We start from the raw sequence: 22,208 nt of genomic DNA on the forward strand, positions 1-22,208 counted from the left end.
AGTTTGGGTTAGAATGGACATTTGGACTTGAAACACGCAACTGGTGGCTGTAACAAGCCCTTATCTGCCCTTTCCTTCGAGGACTTCATATTCATATTCATATTCTCTTCTTTTGGTTGTCCTGCTACTATTCATTTGCATGTACGCAGTCCAGATCTGGCCCTGTTCTTTCTCTGGGTCTTCTCAGAGCATTGTGAGTCCCTGCTGTTGCTCCAGCTCATTTCTGTGGCAATTTTGAATTTCTCTCAACTTCTAAATGTTTTAGCCATCCAAGTACCCACTCTGGCCAACTTGTTCTTTTTATCACCTGGTGCCCCATTGCCTCGTTCAGAATTCTGCAGTGCGTTTGTCCTGGTGTGAATTATTCCATTTGGACTGCTTCCTTCGTCTCTCTACTACCCAGACATCATTAAAGGTAATACTTGGAGTGCAAGGAAGAGCCCCTCTGCTCTCATTCTGTTGCAGAAGACTGATTGTCAGAAGGAGCAGTTGCAGGAAATAACAACCAGTCTCTACGTCAGGGGAGGCAAAGTGGCCTGTGTAACATGCCTGGGTTTCCAGGCTCAACAAGTCTTATATTAGCAGATGTGGAGTATATATTTATATGTATCTATATATAAAATTAATAATAATAACATCTGAATGTCTCCACCTACAGACATCTCTGACACCCAGTGAATCCTCTGCCAAACAGCAAGTTCCAAGTCAAATTTCAAAGCCTAGTTATCAGAGATTTTTGACAAAAGATTTGTTATAAGGCTTTTATACAATAGCATGACCCTGTACCTTCCCCTAATTCCTTAAGAAATAACTGACTTAACTTGTTTCAAATTGTATTCAACTTCAGATAAACCAGTGGAAAACTACCTGTAGGTAATGTGGGGATTGGCTCAGACTGCTGAGGTTACTGTTCAAGCAGTTGGTGTCAGCCATGCTCCTGTGTGCTCTTTCGTGCTTTGAATGTGGGGATGCTGCCCTTTAAGAATCTCAGATTTTGTTCCAGAGTTTGATAACTGTTACACTGTGAAGGAGGAAGGTAAAGAACAACCTTGATGTATTCTTCTCTGAAAAGCACAAGGTAATTTAAAGGAATTGATTTATGTGGTAAGGAAAGGTTTCAAAATACAGACTTATAATTTAAGTGCATAAAAGCTGAATATGAATATTCAGTTTATTTGACAAAAACGTAGTAGGTAAATCAATACAGAGCTCAAACAGCTTTTCAAATGTAAATTTTAAATGTGTTTTAGAGTATCCATAAAGTACATACATACGTACATGTAATTATTTATTTATTAGGAATGAAATTGCCTGAATTTTGATAAATCAAAGACTTAGAATTGTTTCACAGGTGTAATTTTTGAAAACTATTTCTAGTATTAATTGTGCAAACAAAATGTGTAGTGCTAACTTCTTGGATGCTCCAGAAGTCCAGACTTGTTGGTCTGCCAAAATAACATGTGTCTGGTGTGACAGTGTAGGTAATTGGCACACAGGGGAGGAGTATGTCCAGCATCTTGTTTAGCACTCTGGAAGTCTGGAGTCTGGATGACCAGAGAATGATGTTGACAATAGATGACACTTGGGTTTTTTCTTTGCACAGCTGGTAAGAAAAGAGTTTGTACTCTTGGTCTTTGATGTCTGGCAAAGCTCTCTAGGTATGTGGTGGTAGAGTTGTTACTTCCTTTTCACGATTGGTTCTCTTAATGTAAGAAGTCAGTAAGAGTGTGAAGTTAAAAAATAAAATCAGGCTAATGGGTTTGGAAAGGAGATGGCTTGAAGTGCTTGTGTACACTTGCTGAATGTGCTTAGTAGGGAAGTATTATTTAGCATGGCTATTTAAGCACTTTATTTTCTTCTTCACACTGGAACTTTATTTCTTTTCAAAAGTGGGTTTTGTTGCCTGACGTTCCAAATATTCTTCTTGCATGTGGACTTTTTAATTTTTTTTTAATTTGCTAAAAATCTTTTGTCCCTCTATTCTCACTTTTCCTCTGCAAAGACTTGTTTAGATGTGTTACATGACAAAATTTGACATTCATATACTGAATTTTCTAATATGACAGAATTTGACATTCATATACTGAATTTTCTAATATCTGTCTAAATGCTCAGTTTTCTTCCTTTTCTGTTACTCTCTTGAGCGTGTACTCATTCAAAGCCAAGATTATCAATGTCCTGCTTTTGTGGGCCTAGTCCCTGATTATCAGGGAGTTTCTCAAATAATGCTGCCCCTTTTATGAAGTTGAGAATAGTGAAAATGGAACAAGACCTAAAAATCTAGAAGGGAGATTAAATTAATAATTACAGCTGGTGCTTCTAGTTGTTTATAAAGAAGATAAGAGTTATACTGGAACTCTATGGGTAGAGAATTACTCGTCAATAAAATGAAACTGCAGAGGTTCTTTTTGAATACTGAAAGTACTGTTAGTTTTCTACCCCCACCCAATATGTATGTTTTGCAGGTGTATTCTTGTATTGATCAGATACTGAAATCCATACCATCTCTAGATTGCACTTTATCCTATGTACCAGAGTATTTCTTGGTCTCTTTGTAATTCTCCACTTGACACAACGAATATAGGAGTTGAGCAGCTGATGTAATTTGGAAATTGCATTTTGGAGTGAATGTGGCTTAAGAGTGGCCAGCTCTTGCTGAAACAGTGTGAGAGGGCTAAGATTCACACAGAAAAATGACTTTTCTTCTCTCCATCCAGACTTGAAATAAACAGTCCTCATGGTTACAGCACTTATGTCCAAAAGTTAAAATGCTCTATTTTTTGAGAGACTTGGCCTCTGTTTCCAAGGGTTTATAGTTCAACGTGTAGACAGAGACCAGGCTTTCAGAAAGAATCCCTAAAACGTTTTGGTACTGAATAGAAAACTGCTGCCTAGAAGTATCATTCCTTAGGAGCCATTAGAAGCAAACAGAACCCATTTAACAATACTTATCTCCAAAGTAGATGTCATGACAGTGCCAGTCCTGGAACACTCACCCAGGAGCTGACTATTGACTTGGTTTGATCTACACAGGTGACCTGTTCTCCTGCTAGTTAACAACAAACCAAGAATAGCACCAGTGGTTGCTCAAACAGCTAACATTTGATGCTAGAGAAGAGTGAAGATAAAAAGGGAAAGATATTAAGTCCTTCTGCAGTTCTTCACAGCTGGCTTTCCTCTTTACTAGCCAGGACAATTTTGTGTCGTCAGCAGCTTTGGTTCGTCATCCCTTACTTTCATTTCCGGATCATCTCTGATCTATTGCACCCAAGGGTAGGTCATTGAAGGTTTCCAGTGATGACCTTGATTTTCATTGTGGAAACTGACCACTTACTCTGCCTTTTTATACCTGCTTTCTGACTGTTTAAAATTTATTTAATTTTTTTGTGAAGGTCATCCATTTCTTCCGGTGGAGACTGAGGATTTTTAGGTTAAGGACATTGTTCAGTGTTGTTTGGAAACGTAGGCAGTCTATATCAATTGAAATTTTTTTCTGATCTAAATGCTTACTAACTCCTAAAAAAGAAACCTCAGATTTCTGGGATGTTATTTCTTTTTACAGAGGCTGTTTTGACAGTTTTTCCAAGCTTATTTGTCTGCCCACTAATTTTGTTCTTGAGAGTAGTTTATACTAATTTGTTCAATTCAGATGTCAAGTTTTTTGGTTTTCAGATTTCTGGATCTCATTTGGAACACAAATTAGAATTTTTTTAAGCCATATTAATATTGGAAGAACACAGAGGAAATCAGAATGGCTCAGGAAATTTGCCTAGGTAACACTTCTTGAGTTACCAACACATCTAAACAAATGCAAAGGTAGACCATCCTTTGTCAAGTACCAAAGGTTAGAAAGGATAGTCGAGAAAGCAAAGAGTATTTGCTTTGAAGGAGAGCTGTTACCTTTTACACTGCTTAACTCATTTGTCTTTTAGCAGGAAAAGACTCGATAAAGCACTTGATGTGATTTCTTGTGTTAACATGTAAACATAAAGAGGTTTATAGGCAGGATTTTCCGGCACAGCCACTTGGGTGAAAATCCTCAAAAACATGATCAAGCTTGTGTATCTATAGTAATTAAAATCCTTTTAAAGTCAGAGTTGTCTGAAGAGCATGCAGTGAATGTACACATATGGGCTGCTGTGGAAAGGTCAGAAGTTACCAGAAAGGAGCAATCATGATCAGTATCAGACATTTATGGAATTTCTTGTCAAGGCATGTAAGAAGTTCTCATCTGATCTCAAGATCATGAAGTTGTTCAGCATGCTGAAACACATCTTTGGCCAATCTTTTTTTCTCAGAACTTTTCTTTTTTTTCTCCCTTGTCATATGCAAAGCTTTTAGCAAAAGATAGGGAATGGGATTCAGTTGTGAACCCAAATTTGAGGAGACTTTTGTCTGTTGTGTCAAGGATAATCTCTTTCTTTACAGTTGCTTCTTATAGATTCCATGAAGTAGACTTCTTCACATTGGAAGAAGATATTGCATAGTGGTTTTTAATGTTGCAGAAAATTGTTCTACGAAGTCTCATTACATTTGAAGGCTTGAATGAGCTTGGGGGTTTGTTTTAGAAGCAATTCTTTACATGTTGAAAGAACAGTAGCTTTGTATTTACACGAAGTGAGTAAAAGGAGATTGAAATATAAGATCAGGACTAGAAATAAAATTACAGGATGACAAAGACTGGAGAAGAACTGAGGGAGAAAAAAGGAGTTGGAGAAAATACGTTTTGTTTCTTAGGTCCTAAAAAGGTGAATCCAGATGAAATTGCCTAAATAAGATGGCTTAGTTATTTAATTTATATTCCACGTAGCAAACTGTTGCTCTGCTGTGCTCAATATATAAATATCACAATAGGTATCCCAAATATATAAAAACCTGTTTGTTTGGGGTTTTTTTCCCCAAAGTAAAATGTGCTTTAACAGTGAGACTTTGTCAAACCTGCATGGCCTCTTTGTATTTCAGACATCAGCTGATACTCTGCTGGTCGACATCCTTTTGAAATTATGTGTTCTACTGCTGCTGCGTAGTGCTGAGCACAATGATTTTATCTATTAGCGGATGTGGATGTTGTGGCCATGTATTCAGAGGCTTGTAAGTGATGTCAGTATGTAGGATTGTTCCTCCTGTGACTTCTATGATGCTGCCTGGATACTGAAAGAGAAGATAAAAGAGAGAAATCAAAGTAAGCAGTTAGTTTCACAATGTTATTTTTCTTAACAGTTTTCACTCAATATATGGCTGTTACTGATGCTCACCAATAATCAGGAGGTTGATAAGATTAATTAGTAGTGCAGTTCTGGTCTAACACAAAAGCTGCAACGCTTTGAAAATTCACTTTTCTGAAAACCATGGGGAATTCACCCCAGGACAAGAGCACTGGGGAATTGATTACTTGAAATTGTGGAGGAAGCTTTGAATTTCTTCTTCAAGGAGTTTGTCTTCCAGTGCTGTCAGTTGGTGATTTGTCCACCGACTGAGAACACAAAGGTGTATGTTGCTGTGGAAGGGGTATCAGACATGTGCCTCCCAGCAGTACTGTAAGCATGGCTGAAGACTTTGAATACTTGGAGTAACAGACTGGTGCAGGGTTTATTTATTTATTTTCTTCCCTCATAAACTTGCTCCTGCTTTTTCCGAGGTTGTGAAATTCATCAGATAAAGGGTTATTTTTCCATGGTCATACAAGGCTGCCTTGATCACTTTGGAAGGTCATAATACTTATTTGGGGCAGAGAATGCCTCTATTTTATGTAATGGAAATTTGATGTTTTGGCCCTGAGGCACTGTTTATGTTAATGTTGATGCAATTTCAATTGCTGTTCTGTGAGATCTGAGGGTTTTTTTACAACACTGACTTAAGAAGCATTTTGCTCAGCACTTAATTAAGAGGGAAGACTTCCACAAGACCTCAACAGCCTGTGAATGTGGAAGAGTGAACAGAAGTTGAAGATGTGTCATAAAAGAGCTAGAAGCTTCAGAGAGGAGCTCACTGATATGAGGCATGCATACAGTGTTTTGTAGACATCTGTGGCAGAAGTACTGGAATCCTGAGTTGAAAGTTGGGAGAAAGATTTGAGAATATTTTGTCTAAGTTTTGTGTTATCTGTGCAATTTGTTTTCTGGTCAGGAAGGATGTGCATTTTGAGATATGAGAAAAATTAAGATATTATAATGAAGGAGATGGACTGAAAAGAATTACAAGAATGCTTGGTTAAATTCTTTCGGTATAAAGACAGCTCTATAACATAGTTCTCATTCCAGGATTTTTAATGCAACTTTAAATATACATCTATATATTTATAAATATCACACAGAATTTTGTTTTGTCAATTACATAAGTGTTACTCCATACCAGTTCTCCCTCTTGCTCACAGTAACATTCAGAATGAACGAATTACTGTAGGTAAAATAAAGGAAAAATGCAACCTCCTCCTCAAGATCATATGCCAAAAATATATCACAGTAAGTTCTTAATGTAGCTGTACAAGAAAGAGTTTGCGAGTTCAAACACATATTAGCAGCTTTTCTCAGTGGGAGATCTAGCCTTAGTTTCAGTGAAACTGTTCCTTTAAATATCTCTTTAATTTATGGTATTATCTGACAAGTTAATGACCAATTTTGCATTTTTTTTCATCAATTTTTGAACTCTTAATGTCTAAAAACAAAATGCCTTGTAAAAATCCATAGCCACACTCCAATTTTTCATCATCTTATTTCTGGAATGTATGTTAATATCCAGTAATGTGGTTTCTCACTAAGCCTTCATGGGAAGAATAAAGTAATACCTTGTGCAAAATTTAGTTGTCTTCATCATCCTGGAAAGCAAGGTATTGTTTCCTTTGGGGGTTAATTAAAGATGCTCATGTGTAAAAATTCAGTGTTTAAACTGCAATTTCCCATGAGAAGAACTGAAGCTTAAAATGCCAATTACAAAGGAAAGGTGGAAAAACAGGGAATGTAAATGATAGTTTATTAGATTAGAAAATTGTCTCAGCTCATAGTTTTAGCTAAATATTTACAAAAAATCTGGCATTCACAGTAGAGCTCATAAAACAAAGTAAGATTTCACTGTTTACATGAAAAGCAATTGTAAGGAGGAGAATAACATTTTGTGTAGCTACCAGATAATTGTCTCTGCCTCCAAAAGAAGAAACTGTGTGAAAGAATGGAAAGGAAGTTACTCCTTCCTTATAACTCCTGATAGTGATAAATTAGATATCCATTTCTGTCTTAAAAGATCCCTTCAAAGTGTCAAAAGAAGAGTATTTCAAGGTGTTTATAACAAATCCAGGCAAACAGCATTTTGACCCTCTACGCTGTTTCTCATAATTTGCAACAAAATATATAAGCTTTGGGTATAGGATATAGGGCTGTTTGAATGGGGACTCATAGGAAAGCTGGAGAGCCAAATAGTATAGAGCCTCTACAGTAGAATTAGTATGCATATGCCAAGCTGGAATTATTTTGTATTTCACTATGAATTTTGTTAGTCTTGTTAATTGAGTTTTGAGTGTCAAAGAATCACAGAATTGTTAGGGTTGGAAGGGACCTCTGGAGATCATCCAGTTCACCGCCCCCTACCCAAGGCGGGGTCACATAGAGCAGGTTTCACAGGAACATGCCCAGGTGGGTTTTGAATGTTTACAGACAGGGAGATTTCACCACCTCCCTGGGCAGACTGTTGTAGTGCTCTGCCACCCTCAATGGAAACAAGTTCTTCCTCGTATAGAGTTGGAATTTCTTGTGTTTTGGTTTATAGACATTGCTCCTGATCCTGTCTCTAGGCACCACTGAAAAGAGTCTGACACCAACCTCTTGACACCCACCCTTGAGATATTTATGTGCATTAATGAGATCCTTTCTCAGGCTTTTCTTCTCCAGACTGAACAGGTCCAGCTCCCTCAGTCGCTCCTCAAAAGAGATACTCTAGACCCCACATTGTCTTTGTGGCCTCCATTGAACCCTCTCCAGTAGTTCTTTGTCTTTCTTGAACTCTGGAGCCCTGAACTGGACACAGTATTCCAGAGGTGGCCTCACCAGGGCTGAGTAGGAGGGCAGGATCACCTCTCTGGACCTGGTGGTCACACTGCTCCTGATGCACCCCAGGATGTTTATTTGGTTGACTTCAAAGTACAAGTAGTTTACTACCTGTCCACTAGGAGGTTGAATTTCACTGGTGATGCAGGGAGTGAAAGTAAAACTTGAAAGCAAACTGGAGTAAAACATGAATATTTTTCTTTCTGCTTTAAATAAAATGCAATGACAATTGTACATGAAATGCTCTTTGCCCAGTGTGACACTTAAAGGAAAGGACCATGTTGTTGGCTGTGTTTCTTAGTCTCATAAGCTCACAAAAGTAGCCCAGACAGCTTGCTGACCTCAGATGGACCTTTAAGTCTCTGACTTGTCAGACAAGAAGGGCAGCACTCTTAATTGGCATTCAGATCACAGGCAGGCACTGGGCTCAGCGCATAGCCAAGTACTGCTTTAGGATTTAGACAAAGCCACTCTGGCAAAACATCCCAGTTGTCAGGGTAGCTGGCTGTTTCCTAAAGAACTGTTACATAATGGAGAGACTGAGAAAAGCTTTAGGATGCAAATTTTTTTTAAAGTAAAAATTAAAAAAAAAAAAGGAAAAAAGAAAGTGGCAGTAATTTGTGAAAAGAAACATCCCCCCTCTCCTCGGATGATCTCATTCATTGTTTCTTCCTTCTGTTTAACTTCTCAGGGTCATAAATGTAGTTTACTGTTTAAAACCGTAGTGATGTCACTCCAAAGGTATTTTGTGGAAGTGGGGAAGGAATTATCTGAAAGTATTTGGGAATCAACACTTAGAGATTTATTAGCCTTACTAGAGGTCAGCTATTTGCATTTCTTCTTCTTTGTGCTTGGTGTAATGTAAACTGGGAATTCAGCTATAGAGTGAATGTTTACATTTGAGACATCCCGTGGAACAGAAGCGAACGTTGTGTTTATTGCTCCAGCTGCCTTCTTGAGTGAAATCGTGATCTAAAGTCTCGCTGGTCCCAGGCCAGATTTCCAACCTGCCCCCTGTGCTGATCCCCTACACAGTGCCAGGGTTTGACACTCCCTGGTACTGTTTCTCCCTGCAGCCTCCAGCATGACATCAGCCCCAAGCGCTGCTCCCAAGGCCACTCACAGCCCCTGCCTGTGCTGGGAACGAGATAGAAGAGGAGGAACTGCTTTGCGCTGCCTTGGGGCTGTGACAGTGAGCACCACAAAGGCGGCTTAAAAAGAGTTGCCGTACTGTGGTTAGAGTGGTGCAGGGGACTCTGATCTCCATCACAATATGCTTGCTCTGCTGTGGGTGTTTTGGTGCAAGAAAATTTTGTACAGTCCGCCTTAGATGTAAATGTATTACAGTGATTTATTTATAATATGGCCCTGTTTAACAAAGTGCTTTTGAAAGTGTACTTATTTAAAGTATTTGTACAAGTAGCGCTCTCTTTGTTAAACAACAAACCAGTTGATTGGAGTACTATCACCCAATCCACTGAGAAGGTGTTTCAGAGGCTATGTATGTTTTCTGTAAGCTTATGCTTGTTTGTTTTGGAGATTTTTTTTTTCCAGGAAGTTAGGAGGAATGTCAAGTATGGAGGCAGCCAGAGAACACGACTTACAGCACATGTTCTTGTAGGGAGAGTGTATTCTTTCTAGAAGCTTGGTCTGTGAGGAGGGATGCTGTTAGGTGTTTGAAGGATCTTTACAGAAACACTTAAATGTCACTAACTTAATTTCTTACCAAGACACTAAATTACATTTTCTAGCTGGTCTGTAAGCAACGCTTTCCCCATTGCAGAAAATAATTAAAAGGAGTGAAAGTGAAAGATTTGTTTGGGAAGTCTGAACTATTGGTAATATAGTTAACAGTATCAATAACCATGCCCAAAACATGTTGGCAGTAGCCATAACCCAAAACAACTACGAAGCTATGCCAAAGTAGCCTACCACTATTCCTGTTCCTTGAGTTGTGCTTTGTTTGCTTTGTTGGTGCCCTGCCTCATGGACAGGGTAGTTCACTGGTCCCAGTTGCCAGGGCTGTGTGAACAGTAACAGCTTTAGTGGTCACCCTTGTGCAGGCTTTGGTGCTATGGAGTGTTTGATTTGAACGTTGCATTGTCCCTGCCAGGTTGTTTCTGGCAGCCTTTTTAGTTGCTCCTTTGTTCACTGCTAGTTATTTCTGAAACTGGGGGGGGTGGGGGGGGGTCTGACTGCTTCCATTAGCTAGGCCTCTTAGCTTGCTCTGACACCCAGTCTGGGAGCTGCAGCTCCTCTGTTGCTTTGCGTCTCCTATCATAGCAGCCCTAAATATTTGATTTTTGCAATAGACAGTCATGTATACAGCCTGTATGGAGCCCTTGCCACAAAAGGCGGACTTTCTGAAGAGAGGTTTTCCCTTTCTTACCGACAATTAAACTCATTAAAACTTTTGGCTAAAGTTTAGCTAACAAAGCTTACAGGCTACAACTGTGGGCTACATTACTTCATTTGGAGGATGTTGATCATTGTTAGATTCCTCATGCTTTCTTCAGCATACTGATAAATACCATAATTTCTCTGTCATTGTAAGTTAGTTCTCTTAAACAGGGAGACTTCAAAATAATGTGAGAAATAGATACAAGGGCTGTGTAGGTGTGGTATGTTGGCTCATGCTAGTCATCTTTTCGTTCCTAATGGATGGTAGCTAATAAATTAGTCATAGAATCCTGAAAGGGAGGACTGATTGTCCCCTTCAGATTTCACCCTGCTTGCTTACCTGAGCTTTTGGAAAGAGTAGCTGGTTCTCCCTGAAGTTCCTCAGTCTTCCTGCAGAAATCCAGCAGTCACATCTGACCTTCTCAGATCTAATGCGTGTGTAATCACAGTATACTGTTTTGCAGGAAGAATATAATCTTGAAACATTAGTCTGATATGGGACTTGTTAGGAATGTTAGCTAAGAACTTTTAGCTTGATCCAAAAATATCAGTCCTTTTCATCTGCCCAACTCTGTTTCTAGGAAGATCTCACCTTTCATCAGAATACATGCAAAAAATTAAAAATCTGGATGCAGCATTCATGGAAAAGGTTTTTTAAAGAGAAGAACGTAATAAAACAGTAAATCCAAGATAACTGTAATGCTGTACGGCTCAGAATTATCTCCTGTTAAAATTATGTTTCTTTCTTCTCTGGAGTCCATGTCTATTATTTTTATTTTCTTCTTTGACTGATGCACTTAAAGCTAGAAATTTCAAAGCATTTTTAGAATGTTGCCATATTGATCTCATATACATGCCTAAATTTATGTCGTGTATTAAAGTAAATGTAAACACAAGCACAGATTTTTCAGAATGCTGATTGTAAAGCTTTAATATTTTTAACAAATAATGTACATTTTTACAAATGCTGATAGTGACTTCTGTTATATACTCTTCTTTAGGTCTCTCTCATAACTTTTACTTGAAACACAGAAACACTACATACTTGTGTATGTAAATGGGAAACCAGACACTAACCTCCTGCTTATGTTGGAATTCAATACACTATTTCTCCTAATTAGTTGCCTTTGAGTCTCACAAAGAGTCTTAAATAAACAAACCGAAAGCGGATGTGTATGCGTGTAACTTCGTGTGGTCATATGAATGAGTAGTGAACACCCTTATAGTTGTATTTTCTATTTAGCGTGTAGCTGAGTTACTAGACAATAAAATAGCAGAACCATACTTGTGTATCTGCTTGGAGCTGTTGAAGCATTTCACAGCTATTCCCCCTTCCAATCTCTTCAGTGGGGTGACAGTAGAAGTTACTGTTCCCAGCAGAAATTCTGTAACAAAATAGTAACTCTTAGCACGTTTTACTACAAAATCAGAAGATTTCGCTTAAACTATTTCGTATCAGTTCATGTGATGAGATGGAGAGATTGTGATACTCTGAAATTAGCTAAGCTACTGTCTGTCTCTCCCTAGAAGGGCAAAGAAGTTGACCTTTGCATGTGCACTTCAGCTACGTCTTCTGGTGTAGCAGCAGTCTTCATCTAAGCAAGCAGTGTTGGTTCAGGGAATTCAACTGGCATAAAAAAGATACCCCTTTGCAAAAAGAAGTCTAACTCCTTTGACTTTACTGCAGGGTGGATGAATGGTGGTGTTGATGATATGCAGCGTTTGCATTTTTTTAGTGGCTGGGTGCCGCTGTATTGTGAAATTTGATTTTGGATTATTATGCAGTGAGAGCTAAGAACATGAATCATGAAGATGACCAATACAAACCAACGTTAGAGCTGTTAGTGTACATGAAAAGCTTAAAGTAACTGGGTCTTGTGTTTCTTCGTATTTGAATATACAACCTGTAGATACAGTCATCCTTTTTTTTTTGTTTTTATAACTTACCAGATTTTTCTGGTTGTTAAGAAAGAAGCAGCAGAAAAAACAAATTGTCCGTGTCATTGTGGGGATTGCTTGTACAATGGAAATTGTTGGGTTCACTATGTACATCTTTGCCATAAGAGCTAATAGAGGAAATGAGAGTACCTATTGGTTTGCTAGCCTCTGTTTGGGCTTCACAAAGGATGCTTTCTCTGGAAGAAGCCCAAAAAATTAGCTTTTCCTGAAATTTTCTAGACAATGCTTCCTGCCTTTTTTTTTTTTTTTTTTTGACATTTTGTAATATTACAACTTTTTATTAATCTTTTTGGTCATTCTTTTGGCCTCTTAGGGAATAAATTCTATGAATACAGTGTGTATTGCTTGGCTGGCTCAACGCAACTGAAGAATTTGTATAATTTCCAGCTGAGTAGAAGTTGATGAGAAGAAAGTAATGGTGGTTAAAATATATAGAGCTCTCCTAATCACCCAGTGTGGATGTCCAAAAACACAAAAGTCTTCTGTTACACATGGAAAAAGTGTTAGAAGGACCTCAGGTACATTTTAATGCTGTTGAAGGATGTCAAGTAAGCTGGTCAACATTAGACTGTCTCCAGGTCTTGGAAAAGTGCTGTGTTGCAAATTTTCTTACGCCAATCGTAGATTTTCCTGCCTGTTTCACCAAAGGTAAAGGAGTCTCTTTCTTTCTGTTGCCTGTCCTTCTTTTAGTACTTTGTATTTATCATCTGTAGCCCTTCCTCCTGGTAATGTTCTTACTCCCTGAGAAGTCCTAGTCTAAGCTTGTTACGCTTTTCATTTGTGGACCAAAAAAAAAAAATCTCTCAGCAGGTGCTGAATATGAAATTTTTGAGTTCAGTGGTTAAAATTTGGCAAATTCTGAGGTGGGAGAGTTGGATTTTAGCTATCTATAGGTCACACTGCCAGGCTTATGGAATTAGCACATTAGAGTTTGACTTTGGAGAAGGCCACTAGACTTGTTCGTCTTGGAGTCACCAAGAAGTGCATCACTGTGATGAAGCATTTGCAATTGCTGAAAACTAAGCTGTGTAGATGCCATGAAAGGCTGAGATGGACTAGAAAAATGCTTGAATACATAATATTAGTAAAATTAAAAAAGAGGTAGAGGTGCTTTGTAAGTATTTTATATTCATTAAACAGAAGGAAGCATGTGCACTCTGACCAAAACACTTACTTGGAACATATTAGAATGAGCAGCTGTCTACAAGCAAAAATTTTCACCACCCATTGTTTGATAGAGCTAGAAGTAAAATACTTGTTATTAAAAAATAAATCTTGTGTGTTCCTAGGGACATTTCTGTGAAAAAGGGTACTCCTGAACATTGAAGGTTTACTGTTTTCATGGTGCTATTTTGGCAATCGTCCTTGTTTTCCTGTTGATGATGAGTGTTAGATGAGTGACCTGACAATTGTAGGCCTGTTAAGTTATTTAATGCCAACATCATCTTTTAACTGGTGGTCCTTTAATGATTAGTATGAACTTAGCATAGGGGTTCTGAACTAAGAGGATAGCAAATTTTAAGCAGGAGGCTAGAACCTTAGCTTCACTTTGGTTTACAGATTGCAACCAACACAATACTGCACAGGTATAGGAAAAAACCCCACCAAAGTGTAGGAAAACAGCTAATTATAGTAATTGCAGCTGGTTTCAAAGTACTTCTAACAGTTTGTGCATAATGCTTACTTGAAAGCATCAAATGGGCGCTAGTTGTGAAATAGAACACCTGTTTGTTGTTGAGCATGTGTTTATGCAGATGATTTTTGTTGTCAAAGCACCTTGATGTAGAGTAGTCCTGTTTACATTTACATTCTCCCCAAAGGATTAACAGTGTTCTCTCAATAAATTTACAGTCTATTCTCCTCTCAAAGGCTGCTGTTTGGAGGGTGGTGTGAACAAGGCAACAAGTGCTTGCTAATCACTTGAATATACATAATTAGCGACAGTCTGGTGCACTGGAGTCTTTGTACAGCCACAGCAGTACTGATTGGCAGCAGCAGATAACAATAGTCATGGCAAGGTGGTATTTGTTGAATATTTGAAGGTGTTTTTCTTTTATATTTGCAGTAGGCATTTTTAGTTAATTACACTATTATTCTGGAACACACTTACTATGTTACTTTAATGTCAGAGTTAAAGATCAGTCATGTGGCCTGTTGTACACAAAGGAATAAGACCTTTAGTAAATCATTTACTTCTTTTGAGGCTAAGCTGGATTCTTTTTTTTTTTTCCTTCGTAATTTTATGAGACTAAGATGGATTCCATGTTTTTTCCTTCTTAATTTTATATAACCCGAAGTCAAACTGGAAAGTATGACTAAAAATTTGGGAGATGAATGTGTGTGCTGATACTCTTGTATTCAGCAGTGATTAGTTTTACAACTGGCTCTCTGACAGGTTCAGTACTTTGGAAAACAAACACAAAATCATTGATGATAAAATTTATGGGTGACATACACAGTAATTAATAAATAACACTGGGAAAATTATTTGGATTGCTCTTAATGTTTGTTACATTCAAACAAAATGTTTTTTAATATAGCAAAATGCTTAACATCAATTTAACTGAAGGGAGAGTTCTACAACAAGTAGACCATGAACATTTAGAAAATCAGCTGAATCACTATGTATTTGGCAAGGTTAATTTGTATGAAACTCATCAAATTTCCTCTTATTGACAAGGTAGTGGTCTTTGTGTATAGGTTAGAGACTTCGAATATTCTATCTTGGATTTATTCAGGCTTCTGATATTCTATGAATTATGTTTTCATAAGAAAAAGGGATTCCTAGATTGGATGAAACAGCTGTGAGGTTTGCTTCTAAGAGCAAAACTGTTAGAAGAGACTGCTGACTAATTATTAAAGGTTCCATATCAAAATAGAAGTAAATATGGAGCAGAATTTTGTTAGGCTGTTTCCTGACTTCTGCCTAAGCAGTACTTTCATTGATGTGGAGAGTAATGACAATTAGAATTGTTATTAATATTTTGAGGTGTCTCCAAAATGAAAAGGACTGCAGGTGTGCTGGAGGATGAGGTTAGAATTCTCAATGGTACTGCTAATGTGGAGACCTGGTTTGTGTGAAGAGCTGGAAGCTGCTCAGGGGGAGCAAGTTTGACATGCATTCTAGAGTGCATACTTTAGAAAGAAGTTAATGGAGAATGAGTGGCTAGGTAAGAAGCTCTTCAGAGAGATGTCCAGTAGGTACCACGGATGACAAACTGGACATTAATTATATCTCAGTGTTGTGAAGAAGGAAAATACATGCATGCATAAACCATGATAGAACCTGTAAGATGCGTCTTTCTGCTCCATTGAGCAATTAAGGTCTTAGCTGGACAAATGCATCCATTTCTGAGGCTGAAGTTCAAGATTATAAAGACTATTATATAGAGATCAGCAGTGAGAGAGATCAATGATTTAGGGACCTATATATAGTATAGCCTGGAAGAATTGCAATTGCTGAGGCTAAATAAGAAAAGAGAAGTGATAATATGATGTGTTCTTCATGTGCACACAGAGAGAAGAAATTGTTGCAATGCAGTTTGACTTTCAAACCAGGAAACCTTTTTTGAAGTGAGCATCCCATGAGAAAGAGCCAACTGAGTTGTACCAATGGCCCATCCAGCTCAGCATTCTGTCTGCTGTGGTGGCAGAGGATGTGCTGTTTAGAGAGAGCTTCCAAGTTTGGCTCTTTTCTTGCCTCTCATTCCCCTTGCACTTTCCTAGTGTCCAGAACTGTTGCGTTAGTAACGTTAGATGGCATTATCTATGGACGTGTAACTATTGCACTGTAGATTTGGTGCACAGCAGTTCTGCACTTACCTCCTGCCTTCACAATTTTGGAAACTTCAACCTTCTCCTCTCCAAACTAAAGAGCTCCTGTCTCTCATCTTCTCTTAGAAAAGGTGGCTGTTCCAATGCCTGGATCATTGTGATTTCCTTTCTTTGTGATTTCTCATAATTCAATTATATTCTTCTTGAGACTTGGAGACAAAACTGTGCAAGGTAATGAAGATGTGGGCACAGCACTGTTTTCTGTATCAGCAAAACAACATCCTTTCTCTTGTTCTCAGTATCCTTTCTCACATGCCCAATGTTTTGTCAGGTGTTTTTGGCTGTTGTTGACATGAACTTACAATTTCATGGAGCTGTCAGTGATGAATCCAGGACTCAACTGAAGTATAATTTATTATTCTGAAGTAAACATTGTTAGGCATAGTTTGTATTATTTTTTCCTAGATATATTGCCTCACATTTATGTACCTGATGTTCATTTTTCATCTTTGCCCACTCAATTTTGTGAGATCAGATCCTTCTGTTCTCCTGTGCCATAGATGTGGCATTTGACTACTAGCTACAGTGTAGTATCATCTGTAAGCTGTGAGATGTCACAGGTCACACCACTGTCCAGGTCATTGAGGAAGATGTTGTATGAAAATGATGCCAGCCTTGATTGCTGGGAGACCTTCTGACTCTCTCTTTTATATGCTGACATATTTTATCATCTTTCATTTTCATTAGGCAGCTTTTCATGCTTCATCCTGGTGTTTTCCCTATAACCACCCTTTTAACTCTTCTATTAAGACATCCAAGTGGACCTTAGCAGGTGGCAAGGGGGGGAGGGCTAGGAAGGGAGAATGACTTTATTTTCTTTCTTCGTTATGGCAGCCATTTTTTCTGACTTCAGTATTTTCATTAGTATTCTGCCTGTTTGTAAGGTCTTTTGAGGTAGTTCTTTGCCTTTTTAATACCTGTTTTTGTTATTTTTACCTATATTTTTCTGTTAATGATGAATATTTGCATATCCGATTTAATTGGGCAGCTTTCTTCCACCCCAGCGCTAAACCCACTCGTGCAGCTGGGAAAGGGAGAATCTTACACTTGAGGAGTCATATTATTTTAAAAACAATAATCGCTACAAGTAATAATAAAGTAGTTTTCATCCTGTTTTCAGATTCAGGGGGATCTGTGGACTACTTTGGAAGACTCTACAACAGGTTACTGAGAAAAAACTAGCCAACTTGTCCAGGGTATAAGCACTGGACACAGAACTTCTTTTGATATGTAGGACGCTGTGTGTTTCTGCTGAAAAATGTTAGCGTTCCGTGAACTGAAAAAATTTGAAACCTATTGTGTGAAAAAAAATGTTTGGGTTCTTAAATGCTTGCAATTCTTGATAGTTCCTAGGCAAGTAATGCAGAAAATGGTTTCCTTGAAGCTTTTCAAGATGCAGAGTAAGAATACAGAGAAGTAAATTAGCATAGGGAATGGGAATCATGGTTCCATTCCAGTTTCTCTTTTAATATTTAATATTTAAATGAATATTTACATCCCAGAGAGAAGAAAATAGAGAAGAAAAATGATAATATTTTCAGCTTTGGAGAGAATGCCTTTAGAACTTGAGATTCTGAGAGCCTGTGTGGTTATTGAGGAATATGGGATTGCCTTGCATGAGAAAGAACCTTAATGCAGAAATGTAAAGGAGCTCTTGAATTCAGCAGCTTAAAGAGTAATGGAGCTCTGTGACTGGAGGTTGAATCCAGTTGTATTCAGAACCAAGATGGGGATGATTAAGAGAAAGATTGAAAAATACTAAGGAGAATATTTTGATTGTGTCAAGACAGCGTGCATTTTGGAAGATAAGCATTTAAAAAACCAAATAGTTTTTTGCCAGTACCTGCATAATGGGAGAAAATTCTGTCACTTAGTTTTTTTTTTTGAAGAGTCCATACTGAAATGATGAGATGTTCCTGTTCATCTTAAAATATATGATGCCATGAATAAAAATCATAGAATGCCCCATACAGATTTGCACATGAGATAGTCAGATTAGCACTGAAATGTAAATTTGGTGAGAATTTGTCCAAGACTTGCTCAGAGTGTTATTTAAATGAAACAGTAAAAATCCAGTTGCTCTTTGCTGAAGTCCCTCCTGACATGCTGTTTGAGAAACACTGCATCAGTATTAAAAGATAAAACTATTGTAGTTTCTGGTGTGTTTCATAGCTGGGTACTGCTTTTGCCACCAATTTGGCACTTTCCTACTCAGTACCATGGAAAGAGCTCTCTTACTGAATGTGGAGTGTCTGCATACCTCCCTTCCTGTGTTTTTCTGTTTTCTCATTGTATTGTTAAGCCCATTAGGTCCTTGCATTTTTCTAAGCGAAGGTACTGATTTATGGTAATGAAATAATTTCTTATAATATTGTTTTGACATGTTAAGCAAACGGAGTTCTTTAAAGTCACTGTAAAAGCACTTTCTGTAGCGCTCTTTGTGTTCTTGGGCTCAGAATACTACTGTTCTCTTTGTGGTGGCACAATTACAGACGTAGGGAGCTAAAGGTGTTGTGTAAGTCACTGTTAATTTTTTTCCTTAAGTGGAAGCAGGAGTGTTACTATTTTTGCACTTTCACCTAAGGAGCAAGCTTGCATGAAAGATGAAATGGGGCAGCAGGACCATCCCTTTACAAAGAGAGGGGCAACAAGAAGCTGTTTGTGTCTGCTTGGGTGCTTGTACAATCAACAGTAGATACACATACAGCCCTCCCACTTGTTACTCACATAACCAGGTCCTTTAGACAGATGTCCATCCACTGTGTCATGGAGAGAGGGAGGTTTTGAAAACAGTATCTAAAGGATGTTTTAATTTTTATATCTAATCAGATCAAATGGTACACTGCTAATGAAGGGAGAAGTTCAGGTAGATACTGCCTGGAACATAGACCCCTTGATACCTTGTGATGAATTCAGAAGGAATAGGATTTGCCAGCTGATGGGGTCAGTTATCTGATCTTGCAGAAAGCTGTCTGGTTTCTGCCTTGCTCCACCTGCTATTTTTTTTACCTGTTGGGCTAGTGAGCTGCGCAAGTGGCAAATCAGACAATGAAGACCACTGGGCAGCAGGACTGGAACGAGGAGGAGGAGGAGGAAGTGTTTCTTCTCAGCTGGATCAGCTGACGTGTTGTTGCAGGGGGAGTAGAAGGCTTAGACAAACTTCATTAGATAAGCCCTTTATTTGAGTCTGGGGTGCAGGCAGAACTCCCTTGTGTTTTTAAACTCCTTCACAGAAAGGGGTTTAAATGAAGGTAAATCCTTCCTTAGCCTCAGATATTGTCAGCAGTTTAAATTTAAGGAATTATAGAGGTGTGATTAAATCACTTAATCCTGCAGGTTTTAATGATGGCAAATCAGATATATTTATAAAAGATGAATTATTTATTATGACAAATGAACAGATAGAAGATCTTAATCAGAATTACTACACAGTGTAAAAGCTAAAAAATACTAGTCAACTATAGTATAACGTAAATGGTATAGTGCACTATATTAAAGCAGTTCTTTTTAAGCAATTATATTAAAGCTAGCAATAGAAACATTAAGTAGAGGTTTTGATATATCTCACCACACTCCAGTCATGAATACTTCTTCCGCTTTCCCTCAGTGCCTGGGAAATAACTGTAGAGAGGTGTCCCAAACGCCACAGGAGAAACTCCACTGCAAGAAAAGGCTGTGGAAGAATGTAACTTGTATGAAAGTAGACTGGACTTTCATAGCATAAAGAAGTTGGCTGCCAGTCATAGGCCTCCAGGTCAGTTTAGCAGCTGTCAAGTCTTACTTCAAAGGGACAGATTTGTGTTTGAAGCTGGTAAGCCAGGCCAGCCTTTTAGCTTATTCAACACCAAAAAATACCACTATGGTGCCACCAGTAGCTCCCACAGAGAGCTTGCATTGCTTTGTCTTCTGACCAGACTCCAGGCCAAGCGGATCAGTTTTTTCAGGGCAAAGCATCCTGCTACAGATCTAGTGAAAACTTTCATCTGGAATACACAGAGAGGTTTTGGTGGAACTAGGGGAGTCTGAAAAAACAGGTTTGTTTCAGCATCTTTAGAGGGCTGGAGTTTTTCTGTAGCTTACTGATCACTGATCCCTTGATGTCCCCTTCTTCTGCCCCTTACAGAAATGGTAAGTACATTAGAGAATGGCCAGATATCTGGGAAATGTTTCTCCCCTTAATCATGGATTGTATGAAGAGAGGTTACTGTCTGTAGATGAATAATCGTATCACGAACTTTCAGTCATTCCCTACCAAAATTTTATCTGCTGTTACAAGACCAAGCTGTCACTGAAAACTCAATATTCTTAACTTTTAAGACTAAATATGCCTAATATACCTAAACTAAATGGTCAAGATAAAAAATTTAACTGAATTAAACTGTAGAAATCCAGAAGAAAATCTTTTGTTAAAACTGTTTCAGCTGTGCTGCTGATGCTTGATGTTCTTGAGTGCACACTCTTGTGTAAGCAGAAATATGGAAGACTCTTAGAGGAGATGAAAAATTTGTGTCACTTCTCCCTGATGTGGAACCTGTATTCCCTGGTGAACGTCAGCATGGAAAAATGCATCAGCATCATAACGGGCGCTCATCTGCAGCACGACTCCCGGAAGACAAAGCAGCGTTTTACCTCTCGGGATTAACAAACATGTGGCAGCTTTAGTAGTGCTGCTGGTAGTCAGGTGATAGACTGGCCATATGTCCTCATACCTCATTCTGGCATGAGATTTTTTCTTCCCCCCTCTTTGAAATTTGAAATAAAAGCATAGCTTTATTCGGTTGTCATTTGTTCCAGTTCTTATGTCACAGACATGAAACTCTAAAAGATCTTTTAAGAAGTTCTGTACCCAAGTTTTTATCACTCTTAAGTCTTTATTGGAAAGGCTTCTTTCTTTGTTTGGTTAGTCTTACTGGGGACATACAGAAATTATTACAGAATGTAGATGACTTGCCTCATAAGAAGCTTAAGCATCTAGTTAGGCTCTAAATAGGGAGATGAATGTTTAAGAGTTCTTTGGGCACCTACGCAGCTCAAATCCATTCCCATAGTACAGCTTGGTCCTTTTGACAGTGCCATGTTCACAAATAGCATAGGGAAAAAAGAGAGGAGGACAAGATTTTTTCCAGACAATTAAAACTTGCATCCAGGTGCTTAAGAGTCCCCATCTCTGTCTCTGGGGTTTGGGCCAGTCATGTGAGGATTTGACATAAGAAAAATAATTGTTTAATAGTGTTTTGCAGTGGGGAGAAATGGAAGATATTACTGGCTTTCAAGTATCATGAAGTTAAAATATTTAATTTAAAAATAACTGCAAGCTTGGAGAAATTGTGTTTTCTGTCTTGTAGTACTTTATCTCTGGTGTTTTAGTACTCTGAGGAGATAATTTGTAGTTCATTTTAAGCAGATTAGAAAATATAAGTGTTACATGAGTGTAATGAAAACACCATTATTAAAGGCTGAAGGAAGCTTAAAGTATGGATTTGCCCTCCCTCTTACGTAAGTCTTTATATCCCTTACAGATCAGATTCTCGTATTTCTGCTATTTAGATTTTACCTAATTTATTACTTTAAAAGAGAGTTTCAACCATGATTCTTAAGGAATTCTTTAATCCGTTAAAATAAAAGCGAAACTCACAACTACCTCTAATAAATGCTTTGATTAAAATGGACATTTCTGAACCTTCTACAGACAATACCTGCTCAGATGTGACAGCATTTGTGACATCACCAGTACAGACTTTCACAAGGATTTTCAAGTCAGTGTTGTAAGTTTCCATTTCATTTTTGTTAATTAGAGAATTGTGCTGTTTATTTTCTAGAGGGAAAAAAGTCACTAAAAGCGTATCAAATTTGTTTACTTAATTCAATAGAAATGCAAATATATTTTTTTGAAAATTACAGTTCCTTATTGGTCCCTATTATTTTGGTGTCACAAATGTTAAATATTTGGTGCCAGTTAATTATTGTATGTATAATCAG

The 22,208-nt window shown here is 38.0% G+C and overlaps 1 protein-coding gene across 5 annotated transcripts in view; it reads left to right on the forward strand.

Moving 5' to 3' along the window:
* Positions 1-22,208, forward strand: part of AKT3 (AKT serine/threonine kinase 3) — a 154,225-nt gene that overhangs the window by 43,672 nt on the left and 88,345 nt on the right. The window contains exon 2 of one of the 5 annotated variants that reach the window (XM_032102670.1): positions 21,919-21,994. The exons of 3 other annotated variants lie outside the window; for them this stretch is intronic. The gene's annotated coding sequence lies outside the window, so the exon portion shown is untranslated. Of the gene's footprint in view, positions 1-19,464; positions 19,469-21,918; positions 21,995-22,208 lie in introns of those variants that run through there. One more of the 5 variants, XM_032102671.1, reaches the window with a different exon arrangement.

This window comes from Corvus moneduloides, chromosome 3, assembly GCF_009650955.1.
Source record: "Corvus moneduloides isolate bCorMon1 chromosome 3, bCorMon1.pri, whole genome shotgun sequence".
Taxonomy (NCBI): Eukaryota; Metazoa; Chordata; class Aves; order Passeriformes; family Corvidae; genus Corvus; species Corvus moneduloides.